Below are 13804 nucleotides of genomic sequence, written 5' to 3' on the forward strand. Positions count from 1 at the left end.
AGTGTTTTAACTTTCTTTGAAAGAGAAAATAAAAGGGAGAGTTCTTTGTGTACTTATCATGCTATGTTTACTTGGTTCTATTTATATAAAATTTGTATCTGACTTGATTGTGTTATGTTTTCCTCATTCTGAGATATGAGGCATCAATACGGTCCAAAAATCGAGCAAGGAATTGTTTGGTGGCTTTGTTGAAGAGGTCCTCTTAGGGTTATCACCAAGTAACCATTTTTTTTAATTTGATACACATGGCCGAGTTATAGCACATGCGGCTGATTTATACGTACAGATCACAAACTGCTCTGTTTTAAATTTGCACGTGGCCAAGTTATAGCTTACGTGGCCAACTTATACAGACGGATCAATTTCTTTCCAGTTCTTTCTCTTAAAACCCAATATCATTGGATTTTTTCAATCATTAAATTATTAGATAGCTTGACCCAAATCGAAAGAAAAGTTCATGAAATAATTTATGTTTAATTAATTAATTCTTTTGACATTATCATCAAGATAGTTAATCTTTTATAAGACATATTCACATACAATAGTTATTTTCTAATAGTAAAACCAAAAAAACACCCTACACCCTACACATAACCATCTACTCCAACTACAACCCCAATACATGTGATGACATGTCATTATGTCATGTTTTTCTATGCTTTTTCATACAAGAAATTGATGATTAGTGCTTAAATATTGAATGATTTTGTGCTTAAACGGTATATTTCTTTGATCTTTTGATTTTATAAATTTTGTAGGAAATAAGTGAAAAAAGAAGCAAAATAGCACAAAATCAACTCAAAAGAAGAAAAGAAGAATTTTGGGGCACGCTTGAAGATTGAGCACGCTTTGAAACCTTAGGCCACGCTTTTAAAAGCGTGGCCCATGACCATGGAGCCTTGGCATTAGCATCATGAATTATCATGCATTAATGCTTATGCATGGATGCATTTATTTATTAATGACCGAATGTATGAAATGAATGCATGCATGAAACATTTAACTAATAAAGCTAATGAATGCGTGCATTCTTTGCCAAGGTGTTAATGAAAGCGTGCATGAAACCTTTATTAAGTAATGCCATGAACCAATGGGAACAAGGAAGGAAGTCCAGCGCAACGCTCAACCAAAGGAGCGCTCAACCAAGGGAGCGCTCAACAAAGGCCAACGTTCACAAGGCTGGCGCTCAAAGAAGTGAGCGATACGCTCACAAGTGTGAGAATTCTTGTGCCTTAGAAGGAAGGAAAGCAAGGCCAAAGCAAGGAGTGCTCAAAGAAGTGAGTGCTACGCTCACAAGTGTGAGCATTCTCATGGCCCTCACCAAGGAAATAAAGGAAGCGCATCACTCATAAAAGGGAACACCAAGGCTCGAAGGGGGAGCACCCAAGGGAGCGCTAGACATAGCGCTCAATTAAGGAAGCATAGCGCACACTAAAAGGAATGCCAAGGATCGAAGAGGGGGCACACATTGAAGAAACAAGGAGTAGCGCTCACAATTTGAGCGCAGCGCTCACTTAGTGAATGCTAGGAGAGCTAAGCCCACGAAGGAAGCATGCTTGGCCAAAGGAAAATGAACGCTGCGCTCACAAAACCAAACAGAGCACTCCCCTGGGAGCTAACCACACACACCATGACCCATGCCACTTGAACCAAGCCATCCAAATCCACTCTTCTTCAAATCCAAAATTAAAAAGCCCATGGACATAACTCAAAGGCACAAGAAACAATTAGATTAGGAATTTCATTTTAAATTGTAATTTGTTTTCAATTTCAATTTCATATTTATTTTGTAAAGCCTATATAAAGGCATCAATTTCATTTCATAAGGAGGCTGGCTCTATTAGAGAGCAATAGGAGTAGGAGTAGAATAGAAAACTCTCTTTGATACACTTTTAATTTTCTGCACTCTTTACATTTCAAAAATCAATTCAGCTTTATGCAATTTCCTTTCCTGGAATTCTGTTCTTCTGCACTTTCATAATTTTGTTTCCCTTGAGCTTGATTTACTCTTCTGCACATTTACATTCTGCAACTTTACAATTGAGCTTGCTGCAAATCTGAATTTACTTTCATGCAATTTAATTCTTCTGCAATTGTTCTGCATTTTACAATTCTTGCTGTGATATGAATTTACTCTTCCTGCAATTTAAATTTCCAGTCACTTATTCTCAAGATCTCTTCAATTGCTTGCTTTACTGCTTTTTTTAATTTCCAGCACCCAGCCCCTTTTACATTTGATGCAATTTACTTTTCTTGTTCTTTAAGCTTCTGCCATTTTAAGCTTCTGTCCACTTTACTTTCTGCAATTTACAATTCATTGCAATTTACTTTCTGCCAGTTCAATTTCATCCAATTCACCAATGTTAGCTTGACTAAACTAATCACTCACTGAAGTTGCTTGATCCATCAATCCCTGTGGGGTCGACCTCACTCTTGTGAGTTATTACTACTTGATGCGATCCGGTACACTTACAGGTGAGTTTTATGTGGAATCGTTTTTCTCTCATCAAGTTTTTGGCGCCGTTGCCGGAGATTGATATAGATCAACAATGATTAAGTGGGTGAGAAGTCTAGATTAAGCATTTTCTTTATTTTTGTTCTCTGTTTTAAATTTTCACCAAGGTGTTTGAGGTATTGCCTCACTAAGAAATTCTTTTCTGAGATATGAATTTCAATTTTCATTGGTGTTGTGTTTTACAAAATTCAAATGGAGTTCAACTCATCTTATGATCAAACAAATTTTATGGGATATTACCCATCATCACTAATTTCTAATGATGGCTAGGAATATCACCAACAAATTACAGATCCTGAGCACTCCGATCCATGGAAATATGTCTCATAACCACAAGATGAGCAAGAGAATCATATGGGATATTTTTCACCACCACAAAATGATTCAAGTCATTATTCTAATGGTGGTTGGGAGTATCACCAAGAATTGAAAGAGTATGAACACCTCCCAGAACCACAAGATGACTCGTACTGCTATAACAACCATTCATATTGTAGCTGGAAAAGTCAAAATCAAAGGAATCTTGATGATCCATACTTTGTTCATCAAGAGACATCTTCACTGGAGTATACTCTCAATAAATTCATGCAAAATTGTCCACCACGGCAACAAGATGATCCATACTGTGATGAGTTCCACAGTTCCTCAAGTTGTGTTTGGGATGATAAAAATCAGAGAGCATCCAATGTGTCATACTCCATTAATCAAGAGCCATCATCACTTGAGCAAACCTTCAATTCATTCATACTAAATTATCCAACCTCACCTCCCAGTTTTTCATTTGAAAATTTTTCATCACTTGATTTTTTCTCAACACAAAGTTTTCTCCAAGATCCATACAACTCAGCCCACCAACCACAAAATTCATTTCACACCCCTCAACACAACTTCACCACAACATATCCATGTCACCAAAATCACTCTCAACCTTCATCTCTTGAGCTAGCATTTGAACAATACCTACAAACATCCATAGACTCTTGGAAATAACAAGAAACCCTCTGTAATAAGATGGAAGAGCATTTGGAGAAAATAAGAAAACACTTAGAACTGATAATCAAAGAAGATGAAGACCACTGGGTGGATGTGAAGGAGGAAGTAGAAAAGCAAGAGGAAGAGGCTACTGTATTAAGTGAAATTTCAATGGAGGAGGAGGTAGTGGAGGCATTTGAACCTGAAGCTGCATATCCACAGAAGCCACTTGAGATGACAAAGGAACATGAAAACTCACAATCTTCACAAATTTTCCTGAACCAAAGACTCTCAACATTTGAATCTGTGATTGAAAGATATGAAGAGGAGATGAAGAAGTCTTGGGAAGATCAATAAACCTCCTCTATGAAAGAGCTATTAAGTCAAATGTTGAGTGCAAAGGAAGGAGTGGAGGAACAAAAAAGTAAGGAAGACAATCAAGGAAGTCCATACTCAAGTTGCATAGAAGAAGAGAGCTCATGGAACCACCAATTCAAAAGGCTCTTGATGAAGATAAAACTCTAATAATCACACAACCACCAAGTCTTAATATCTAAGGAGTGAAGGTAACTAACAAGAGCACCGAGAAGAGGATTGTGACCAAGATACCAAGGACAACATTCAAGGAAAAGTCAACTGCAAACAATCCTCCCCCTGATCCAGCAAGCAAGCTAAATTCAGCAAATAACAAAAGGAAGCTTATTGAGGAGAGGCCAAGACAAGGGACACTGGCTGGTTCATCTATCCCCTTGAGGTCATTCCTCTTAACAAACTGGAGGAAGAGGAAGAAAGTGAAGAATAACATGTCAAGCTAATGACACTAAAAGAGTGCTTGTTGGGAGGCAACCCAACCTTAGGTAACATTTCATTTCTCTGCTTGGTTTATTTTCTTTCTTTGCTTTGTTTAAATTTCAATAAATTGGCATATGATTACATTCGAAGTTTGGTGTTGTCCTGCAACAATTTGTTTTCAATCTTTCTGGATGATTGAATCAAATCAAAAATGAAAGTGTCACACTAAGATTCTAAGTTTGGTGTGCCACTTATTTTCTATGCAAGAAATCTAGCAACACCACTTGTCTGCATAATCATAATGCCTCTGCAGTGTTATTCTTTTCTTTTGGTTTGACACTTTGTTATTCTGTTTACTTTAGTTATTTCTTTGTTTTTTCTTTATACTTTTGTTTATTTTGATCCTTAACTGTTTTTGTTAAATACCTCATCAAGAAATCCTTATTCATGACAGATTCTTTGCTTGGTGATTGTATTTAACATATACAGTTCCCTTTGTTTAGTTTTAGTTCAAATAAATTGACATAGGATTGCATTCTATGTTTGGTGTTGCTATGCAACAAAATTTTCTTCCAATCTTTACTGGATACTTGCATCAATTCCAAGTGAAAGTGTCACACTAAGTTTGGTGTGCCACTCATTCTTTATGTAATGTATCATGCACACCCTCTTATTTTTGCAATCACAATGTCTCTGTCTCTCTGTGCCTTCATGGTTATCTTTGATTTTGCTTGCTTAAAACACATGTACTACTAACATTTCATTGTGTAAGACACTCATGATCCATCTTAGCCCCGTCACCACTATTCTAATTGTTGCTTGAGGATGAGCAAGCATTCTGAAGTTAGTAGGGGAAGGGGAAGAATGAGAGGAAAATGACAACAATAGAGAAGATGAATTACAAGGTTGTAAAGTTTCTTTTCCTCTCATTTGTTTCCAGCACTTTAAATTGCATGATTGTCTTTATCTTCTCTGTTTACATGTGTGTATGAATAAGCATAGCCTGACTTTTGATCTGTAACATGTTGCTATGCCACTATGACTACCAACTTGAGTTTTGTAAAGTTCAACGCAGTAAAGTATCATGATCATAAACAAATAAGGAATTAAAGAAGAACTTAGCATGTGCATACAAGTATTGGAAGGCCAGTATGGCTAATTGTTGCTCAATTACATTGGATTTTATTTAATTGAAGTTTTCATCTAGGATATTTTTGTGAAATCTTTGGAAATCATGAAAACCTTGAAACAGCAAATACAGTTACAACAAGAAAAGCAAAAGGGAAAGAATGAGAAAGCTGAAGGCTCTGAGTACCAATGACAATTTCATTGTTAAGTACTTGTGGTGTTTATGTATCAGGCAAAAAGCTTGAAAACAAAACACTTAGAACTCAAGGTTAGGCTCAAGTGCAAATGCACTCCCTCAAAGCTCAAGGATCTGAGCATCAATGATTAGAGAGTTAAGAAAAGAAACAAATGAGCTTAAAGAAGTCCTCTAATTCAATGCTTGTGGTGCTTATGTATCAAGTGGTAATACTTGAAAACAAAGCACTTAGAATCGTAGCTTTGTTATCAACTCATGGGGCAAAGCACCCAAAAGGAGAAGCTAATAAGAGAATGTAAAGCTTGTTTTTAAGGAAGAAACATAAGGAAAAGATTTCATAAAATAAGCTAGATAGAAGCATCAATCATTTACATTTCTTTTGTGATTGTAGCATGCATAGAAAACTAGCCTACTATGAATATTAACTTGCTATTCTTCTCACCTTGGTTTGTCAAAATGTACTACATGATTCTTTTCTTGCTTGGGGACAAGCAAGGTTTAAGTTTGGTGTTGTGATGACATGTCATCATGTCATATTTTTCTATGCTTTTTCATACAAGAAATTGATGATTAGTGCTTAAATATTGAATGCTTTTGTACTTAAATGGTATATTTCTTTGATCTTTTGATTTTATAAATTTTGTAGGAAATAAGTGGAAAAAGAAGCAAAATAGCACAAAATCAGCTCAAAAGAAGAAAAGAAGAATTTTGGGGCACGCTTTGAAGATTGAGCATGCTTTGGAACCTTAGAAAAGCGTGGCCCATGACCATAGAGCCTTGGCATTAGCATCATGAATTATCATGCATTAATGCTTATGCATGCATGAAACATTTAACTAATAAAGCCAATGAATGCATGCATTCTTTGCCAAGGTGTTAATGAAAGCGTGCATGAAACCTTTATTAAGTAATGCCATGAACCAAGGAGAACAAGGAAGGAAGGCCAGCGCTCAACCAAGGGAGCGCTCAACAAAGGCCAACGTTCACAAGGCTGGCGCTCAAAGAAGTGAGCGCTACGCTCACAAGTGTGAGCATTCTCGTGCCTTAGAAGCAAGGAAAGCAAGGCCAAAGCAAGGAGCGCTCAAAGAAGTGAGCGCTACGCTCACAAGTGTGAGCATTCTCGTGGCCCTCACCAAGGAAATAAAGGAAGCGCAGCACTCACAAGAGGTAACACCAAGGCTCGAAGGGGGAGCACCCAAGGGAGAGCTAGACATAGCGCTCAATTAAGGAAGCATAGCGCTCACTAAAAAGAACGCCAAGGATCGAAGAGGGGGCACACATTGAAGCAACAAGGAGTAGCGCTCACAATTTGAGCGCAGCGCTCACTTAGTGAACGTTAGGAGAGCTAAGCCCACGAAGGAAGCATGCTTGGCCAAAGAAAAATGAATGCTACACTCACAAAACCAAACGGAGCACTCCCCCTGGGAGCTAACCACATACACCATGACCCATGCCACTTGAACCAAGCCATCCGGATCCACTCTTCTTCAAATCCAAAATTAAAAAGCCCATGGACATGACTCAAAGGCACAAGAAACAATTAGATTAGGAATTTCATTTTAAATTGTAATTTGTTTTCAATTTCAATTTCATTTTTATTTTGTACAACCTATATAAAGGCATCAATTTCATTTCATAAGGAGGCTGGCTCTGCTAGAGAGCAATAGGAGTAGGAGTAGAATAGAAAACTCTCTTTGATACACTTTTAATTTTCTGCACTCTTTACATTTCAAAAATCAATTCAGCTTTACGCAATTTCCTTTCCTGCAATTCTGTTCTTCTGCACTTTCACAATTTTGTTTCCCTTGAGTTTGATTTACTCTTCTGCACATTTACATTCTACAACTTTACAATTGAGCTTGCTGCAAATCTGAATTTACTTTCATGCAATTTAGTTCTTATACAATTGTTTTGCATTTTACAATTCTTGCTGTGATATGAATTTACTCTTCCTGCAATTTAAATTTTCAGTCACTTATTCTCAAGATCTCTTCAATTGCTTGCTTTACTGCTTTCTTTAATTTCCAGCACCCAGCCCCCTTTACATTTGATACAATTTACTTTTCTTGCTCTTTAAGCTTCTGCCATTTTAAGCTTCTGTCCACTTTACTTTCTGCAATTTACAATTCATTGCAATTTACTTTCTGCCAGTTCAATTTCATCCAATTCACCAATGTTAGCTTGACTAAACTAATCACTCACTAAAGTTGCTTGATCCATCAATCCCTGTGGGATCGACCTCACTCTTGTAAGTTATTACTACTTGATGCGACCCGGTACACTTGCCGGTGAGTTTTGTGTGGAATCTTTTTTCCCTCATCAACATGATCCTACCTTCATGCACATATTCCTTCTTCAATGTCCCTGTATTAGTATGAGCTTTTTAGCTAAACAATGCCCCTGTACTAGTACCATACAATCTCTAATTATAATCAATCAAAACATATATAAAATATTAGGACAATTCTATGCTAAATTTCTTTTTGTTCAAACCCTACTAATCTCTAGGAAATGCTCAAAATGTTTGGTATAGATAAAATTATAATTTATCATCAGTACCTTAATTTTCTTCATGTATGTATGGATATGGATTTTAAATTTGGATTTTGAATTCTGGTGGTTAAAGTGGTTAGAAAACAGAGTGTACAAGCGAAAGTGCGAAATTTATGTAATTGATATAAATGAATACTAAATATTTACTAAAAAAATATGATATAACAAAATTACAAAATTATAAGTAACTATTCTATCCTAACCAAATCTCTAATGAGATACAAAGTGGCAATTGATAACGCTACTCCACCTTAACCAAATCTCTTCTAAAGATATCCTAAACGGATAACTACTCTACCCAAACCAAATATCTCACACAAAGATACAAAGTGGTAATCTGTGATACTCCACCAAAAATCAAGTCCCAATATACATCCAAAATATAAAGAGAAGATACCCAAAACACAAAACCAATCTTCTCTAATCAAAAGAGTGACTAATGACTCAGTATACATAACGAACTAGTATAAAGCCCGCACGATGTGCGAGTTGTGTACGTAATCTATTTTATTGTATTCAGATATAACTTGTTTTCAAATAGATTGGTATATATTAATGAAAAAATTTAATTTACTTAGTATGTAGATAACCTAATTAGTTATATTGATATAGAATTTGACTTTAAAAATTAATGTATAAAATCTGGCATAGTTATATTGTTTAATATTTTAGTTAAAATTAATATATTTTTTATAATTTTTTTCATTTGAAAACCTTCAAAATATATTTTAACTAAATATATAAAAAAATTGTAGGTGAAATTAGTATTATGTATATTTGAAAGTAACTATGGACATAATTTTTCTTAATATATTAATAGACCATTACGTAAAGATATCAATTGTTAAATTAATATTGCGTCCAATTTATAAAAGAATGCTCTCATATTGGTGATAAATAAATTAGTTAAATTTTTTTAATAACATCAATTAGAAATATTTTTTAATTCAACATGAATATAATATTTGTTGATATTTCATAATTTCACTCTACATTCATGTTTAGTTAATAACAAAAGAGTTTATTAGTCCAATAAAAGAACTGAATTTCCTGTCACTCCCAATAAAAATATATAAACAAAAGTGGTCTTATGAATAACAACCCGTTTTTTTGAAATATACAATTGGTTTTCTTACTCATTAATCACTTATAAGTCTTACTGTACACAGTATTTTTTTGTTTCAATTTGAATCTGACTTAAGCCATTGTAAAGATAAAAAGGTGAGTAATAAAAATGAGGCTTCATAAAGATAAGTCACATTTTAAACTTTTTTATGGTCATTGTAAAAATAAGATGATTAATAAGCTTCCTAATTATAAATCACATTGTCACGGGTCTATTTATGAGCCAGCTGTAACGGTTTGCAATAATTAATTACCCTACCTAACAAAGACCAACCCATGAAAGTGGGAAGCTTTTTTCCTTATACCAAATAGAGTGGAATCGGCAAATGAATTTATTGCTTCGGCTTCACTGTGAGTTGAACAGGTTGGGTTGATTGGCAAGTTAATACATAAACCCAACTTAAAATCTTCTCTAATAGAAACTGAGCTTCCCGTTTTCATTAGAACATAGCTGTTTGTTACTATTTAGTTTTGTTTGTAGCTGTTTTTTTAATTCGTCTCCCATTTATGATGGATAATCATATCTTGTGTTGAGTTAAATCAATGAGCTCATCGGGAATTTCGCTAAGTGTGCTAGACTTTGCCCAAGAATTGGGGTGTATGTCCATTGAAGGTAAGCACAAATTTGGGTTAATGTACTCTACTGTATATACTCTTTTTTTTATTTTCTTTAATTTTATTTTTATTTGAACTCCATCTTGTTGATGATGATGCTTTTTTGTTTTGTGAAGGACACTGAGCTCCATATACTGGATATCGAGATGGGAAGCCTAAATTTGTATTGTCGTAAGGTTTAAAATTCAGAGAATTTGCTAACTAAATTAGATTTGCATTTGATGTTGTTGTTTGTGATTGGCAAATCAACGTAGGCAATTAAATATTCATGAAATGTTTAATCTTTTAGGATTGACACGTTTGAAAGAATGGTTGGTGGAATATTCGTAGATATCGATTGCACCAAGGATACAAAGGATCCTCATACATAAGAAATAGGTGTTAAGGTACTATCTTTACAATTTGACCAAAGAATTTTTAGTTTGTTAAGTTTGTATTGAGTGAAACAATGTAATTTGTATTGTTTGCCAACTTCTAGTTTGGCATACGAAGATTTGGAGTTTCACTATCTGTAAGATACTTGGTCACGGTTGGGTGGGCTCCGCCTTTAAAGATTGTAGGCGTCGTGCGGAATATTTGAGGTTAACCCATGTCCTAATAACTTGTGAAAATAGAAAGTTTTGTTTTTTGTATGCTATGGTTGATTTGTACGTTTAATTTACTTTGTTGATAGTATTAAAAAATAGTAGATTAGTTTCTGCCAATCTTATTGAAATTGTAAAGGAAGTAATTGTTGATAACGATAAAGAAATTGTTATTAAGTCTATGAGAACATAAGTATGTTAAAAGTGCTATGTTGACCACACATTTGACTAGAACCATTGTAGGGATATTGCATGGGTAATAACTAATCATGGAATAAAATTAACTAAGCAAAGGGAATGTGAATGCGTAATGACCTCTCAATTAAGTCTTCAATACCATAAAACAACAGCATGTGACATGGAAAGCCAGGTGGCTATGTCTTGGATAATAATTGACAAATTTAATGCATCTAATTGTGCCTATAAACTAAAAGAAATTTGGAATCAACAATGATTTTATAAATAACTTAATAAGGTGTTAATTTGGCCCCAAGTGGTCATTCACAACTAATTTGTTGTGTGTTGAAAGATTTCATTAATAATATAAGCATTGTAAATCTCTGTGGAATAAGTCCTGCCAGCTATACGAATATATCCTACAATTTATATGCGATTGTAATCACCTAATTCTAAACTGAACAATCTAATATCACATTAATAAAACATTTAATAAGGATGGGTAAATAATAAGTTAAATGCAACCAAATGGGTGTGTTACTTTTAATTGGTATGCAGATTCAATCTAATCTACGTTTTGAAACACCTCTTTGTATACCATATTATCTGTTTTCTTCTTTTAGTGATCGTCATCACATATTAAAACCTTGAGCCTCCTCCTATGAGTAACCCTGGATACAGCCACGTACAACTGTCCATGTGTGAAGACAGGTTTCTTCAAAACCAATCCGACATTTGATAATGATTGTCCTTGGCTCTTGTTAATTAACATAGCATAGAAAACCATGATAGAAAATTGTCTCTTTTGGAATCTGAATGGTATCCTATGATCAGATGGAGTTAGCGTCATACGCGGAATAAAGACTTTCTACTCTGTGTCGTTCTCTGTTAGGCTTCTTGCTTCGATGATGTGGTTCTCCAATTTAGTCACCACTAACCTAGTACCATTACATAGACCTGCAGAGTGGTCTATATTCCTTAACAACATAATCGGGGTCCCTACTTTGAATGTTAACTTTTGGTTAGGAATTCCGGAGCATCTAATAGTGTCGAGAAATTCTGGTGTATGTATTGATGCCAACATATCGTTGTTCGCCTCATTTTGACATGTCATGTCAGAACTATAATAAATTTTGGCTTTTTCAGGGTTCAGGCTCATCATGAAACTATTTATTTCATCCACCATTTAGAATATAGGTGCAAAAATGGCTTTGTCTTTAATGTGTGCTATTGGAACACCTAAACAATTCAGGGTATGTTGCTTTGTAAATTTCAAGTATAAGGTCATCCGAATTTTCAATAAGATTATCGTCAGGAATTTGAATATTGTCTATCCCCTCAATCGATGTTCTACATTTACCATCTCCTATTGCAAGAATCCATTCAGCAAGCAATCTAAGATCATTGTTGCTGTCATCATCAACCTTAGCTCTGAGTCTCATGTTCTTTGTTAGTGTCAAAAGCTTGCAACTATTCCACAGGTAAGATGAGTTTATTGTTGCGTTTACAATATCTTGTCTACTACCTTTTATGTATCATCGGTAATATTTGACAAAAATCACTCCCAAATACAGTATTTTTTCCTTCGAATGGCTAGTCAAGGCTTTCTGGATTATTGAATCGCAATAGGTCTTTCATCATCCGGTCAAGAACTTCAATGCAAAATCTATTTACCATCGGAGCTTCATCTCATGTAATAAGCTTGGCCCTTATAATCAAAACTGCCAAAGCACTATTTTGCTTTATATTGCATGTTGAGAATTCATCCAGGTTGATTGGGATTGCAAATCGCAAATGTGATGTTCTTCCACCAGGTAATAACAGGAATGCGATTCCACTCGAGGCAACCAATAGAACAATTTGCCCTTTTGACCTCATCGTAATAACTAGGGTCTTCCAAACAAATGTCTTTTTCAGTGCCGCCATAATCTTATAGAAAAAACACATCACTTTGTCCGTTGTTCATAACTGCCATGATGGTGTCAAATACCTTTTTTTTGTTCATCAATTAGCTTTGTCAAAGAGTCAGCTAGTTCTGCGCTAAGCCTACGTTTATCATAGCGCAATTAATTTAATATCAACCTGTTAGCCCCCGACTGAAACAACTGTTGTGAGGATAGGTCGATGTTTGGAAATGACATGGATGAAATCTCTTTTAAACTCTTGTAGGATTTAAGAATCTTTTCAATTTCTAAAAGAGTAAGATCCATCATCTCTTGACTTATCAGCTGTATATCTGTAAAGAGAAGCCACAGAAAGTTTTTAATTATTAATTATATAAAATCTAAAATAGGTAATATTGAACTAATTTCTTCGAATAAATAATCCAAGAATGCAAAATGTGTGGTATGATTGAGTAAAATCGAACTTTTCAATGGTAAAGATAGATCAATCCTAAATATAAGCCTCGATGCCGAATATGATTACATGTGTTTTAACAAATAAAAATATGTGAAAATAATTATTTATTTTAGTAATTAAAATAATTAAATTATTTATTTTAAAAAACCATATAAAAGACATGCATATCAGACAAATATTAAACATATGTGGTGTTCAAAATATATTTAACACGTGAATATAACAACTTAATAAAGTGCTTGTATATATTATACTTTATAGATTAAAATAAAAGACTTATTAAGCCACTAATATTGTTTTACCAATATATAATTAATCGATAGAAATTATCAAATACTAAAACCAAACTAATAAAAAATATTATGGCACCTACTATATTTAGTAGGTACGATCAAATAAGGCATTATTTTCATTCTAGTGCTAATTTACACTTGTTTGCTTTTGCAAACTCTGATTGCGGGTTAGATTTGGACGATCGCAGATTCACATGTGGCTATGGAGTATATCTTGGTTCAAATTTTATCTCCTGGTCTAGTAGGAAATATGCATTTACCGACCCTTCCAATATTAAGGGTGATTACCGTGCATTAGCAGCCACTGATACAGAAATTGTATAGATATAAAACCTTTTAAAAGAGTTATGTATATACACATTGCATGTAATGAGAGTGGGTTTTGTTGAGTTTTGTCCAATTTGATTGAATTTGATTGTCAACAAAATTTGAATGTATAATAAAACTGTATAACATAATATTCATAATTTTATATATATAATATTATAATTAC

Source organism: Arachis ipaensis, chromosome B07 (assembly GCF_000816755.2).
Source record: "Arachis ipaensis cultivar K30076 chromosome B07, Araip1.1, whole genome shotgun sequence".
Taxonomy (NCBI): domain Eukaryota; kingdom Viridiplantae; phylum Streptophyta; class Magnoliopsida; order Fabales; family Fabaceae; genus Arachis; species Arachis ipaensis.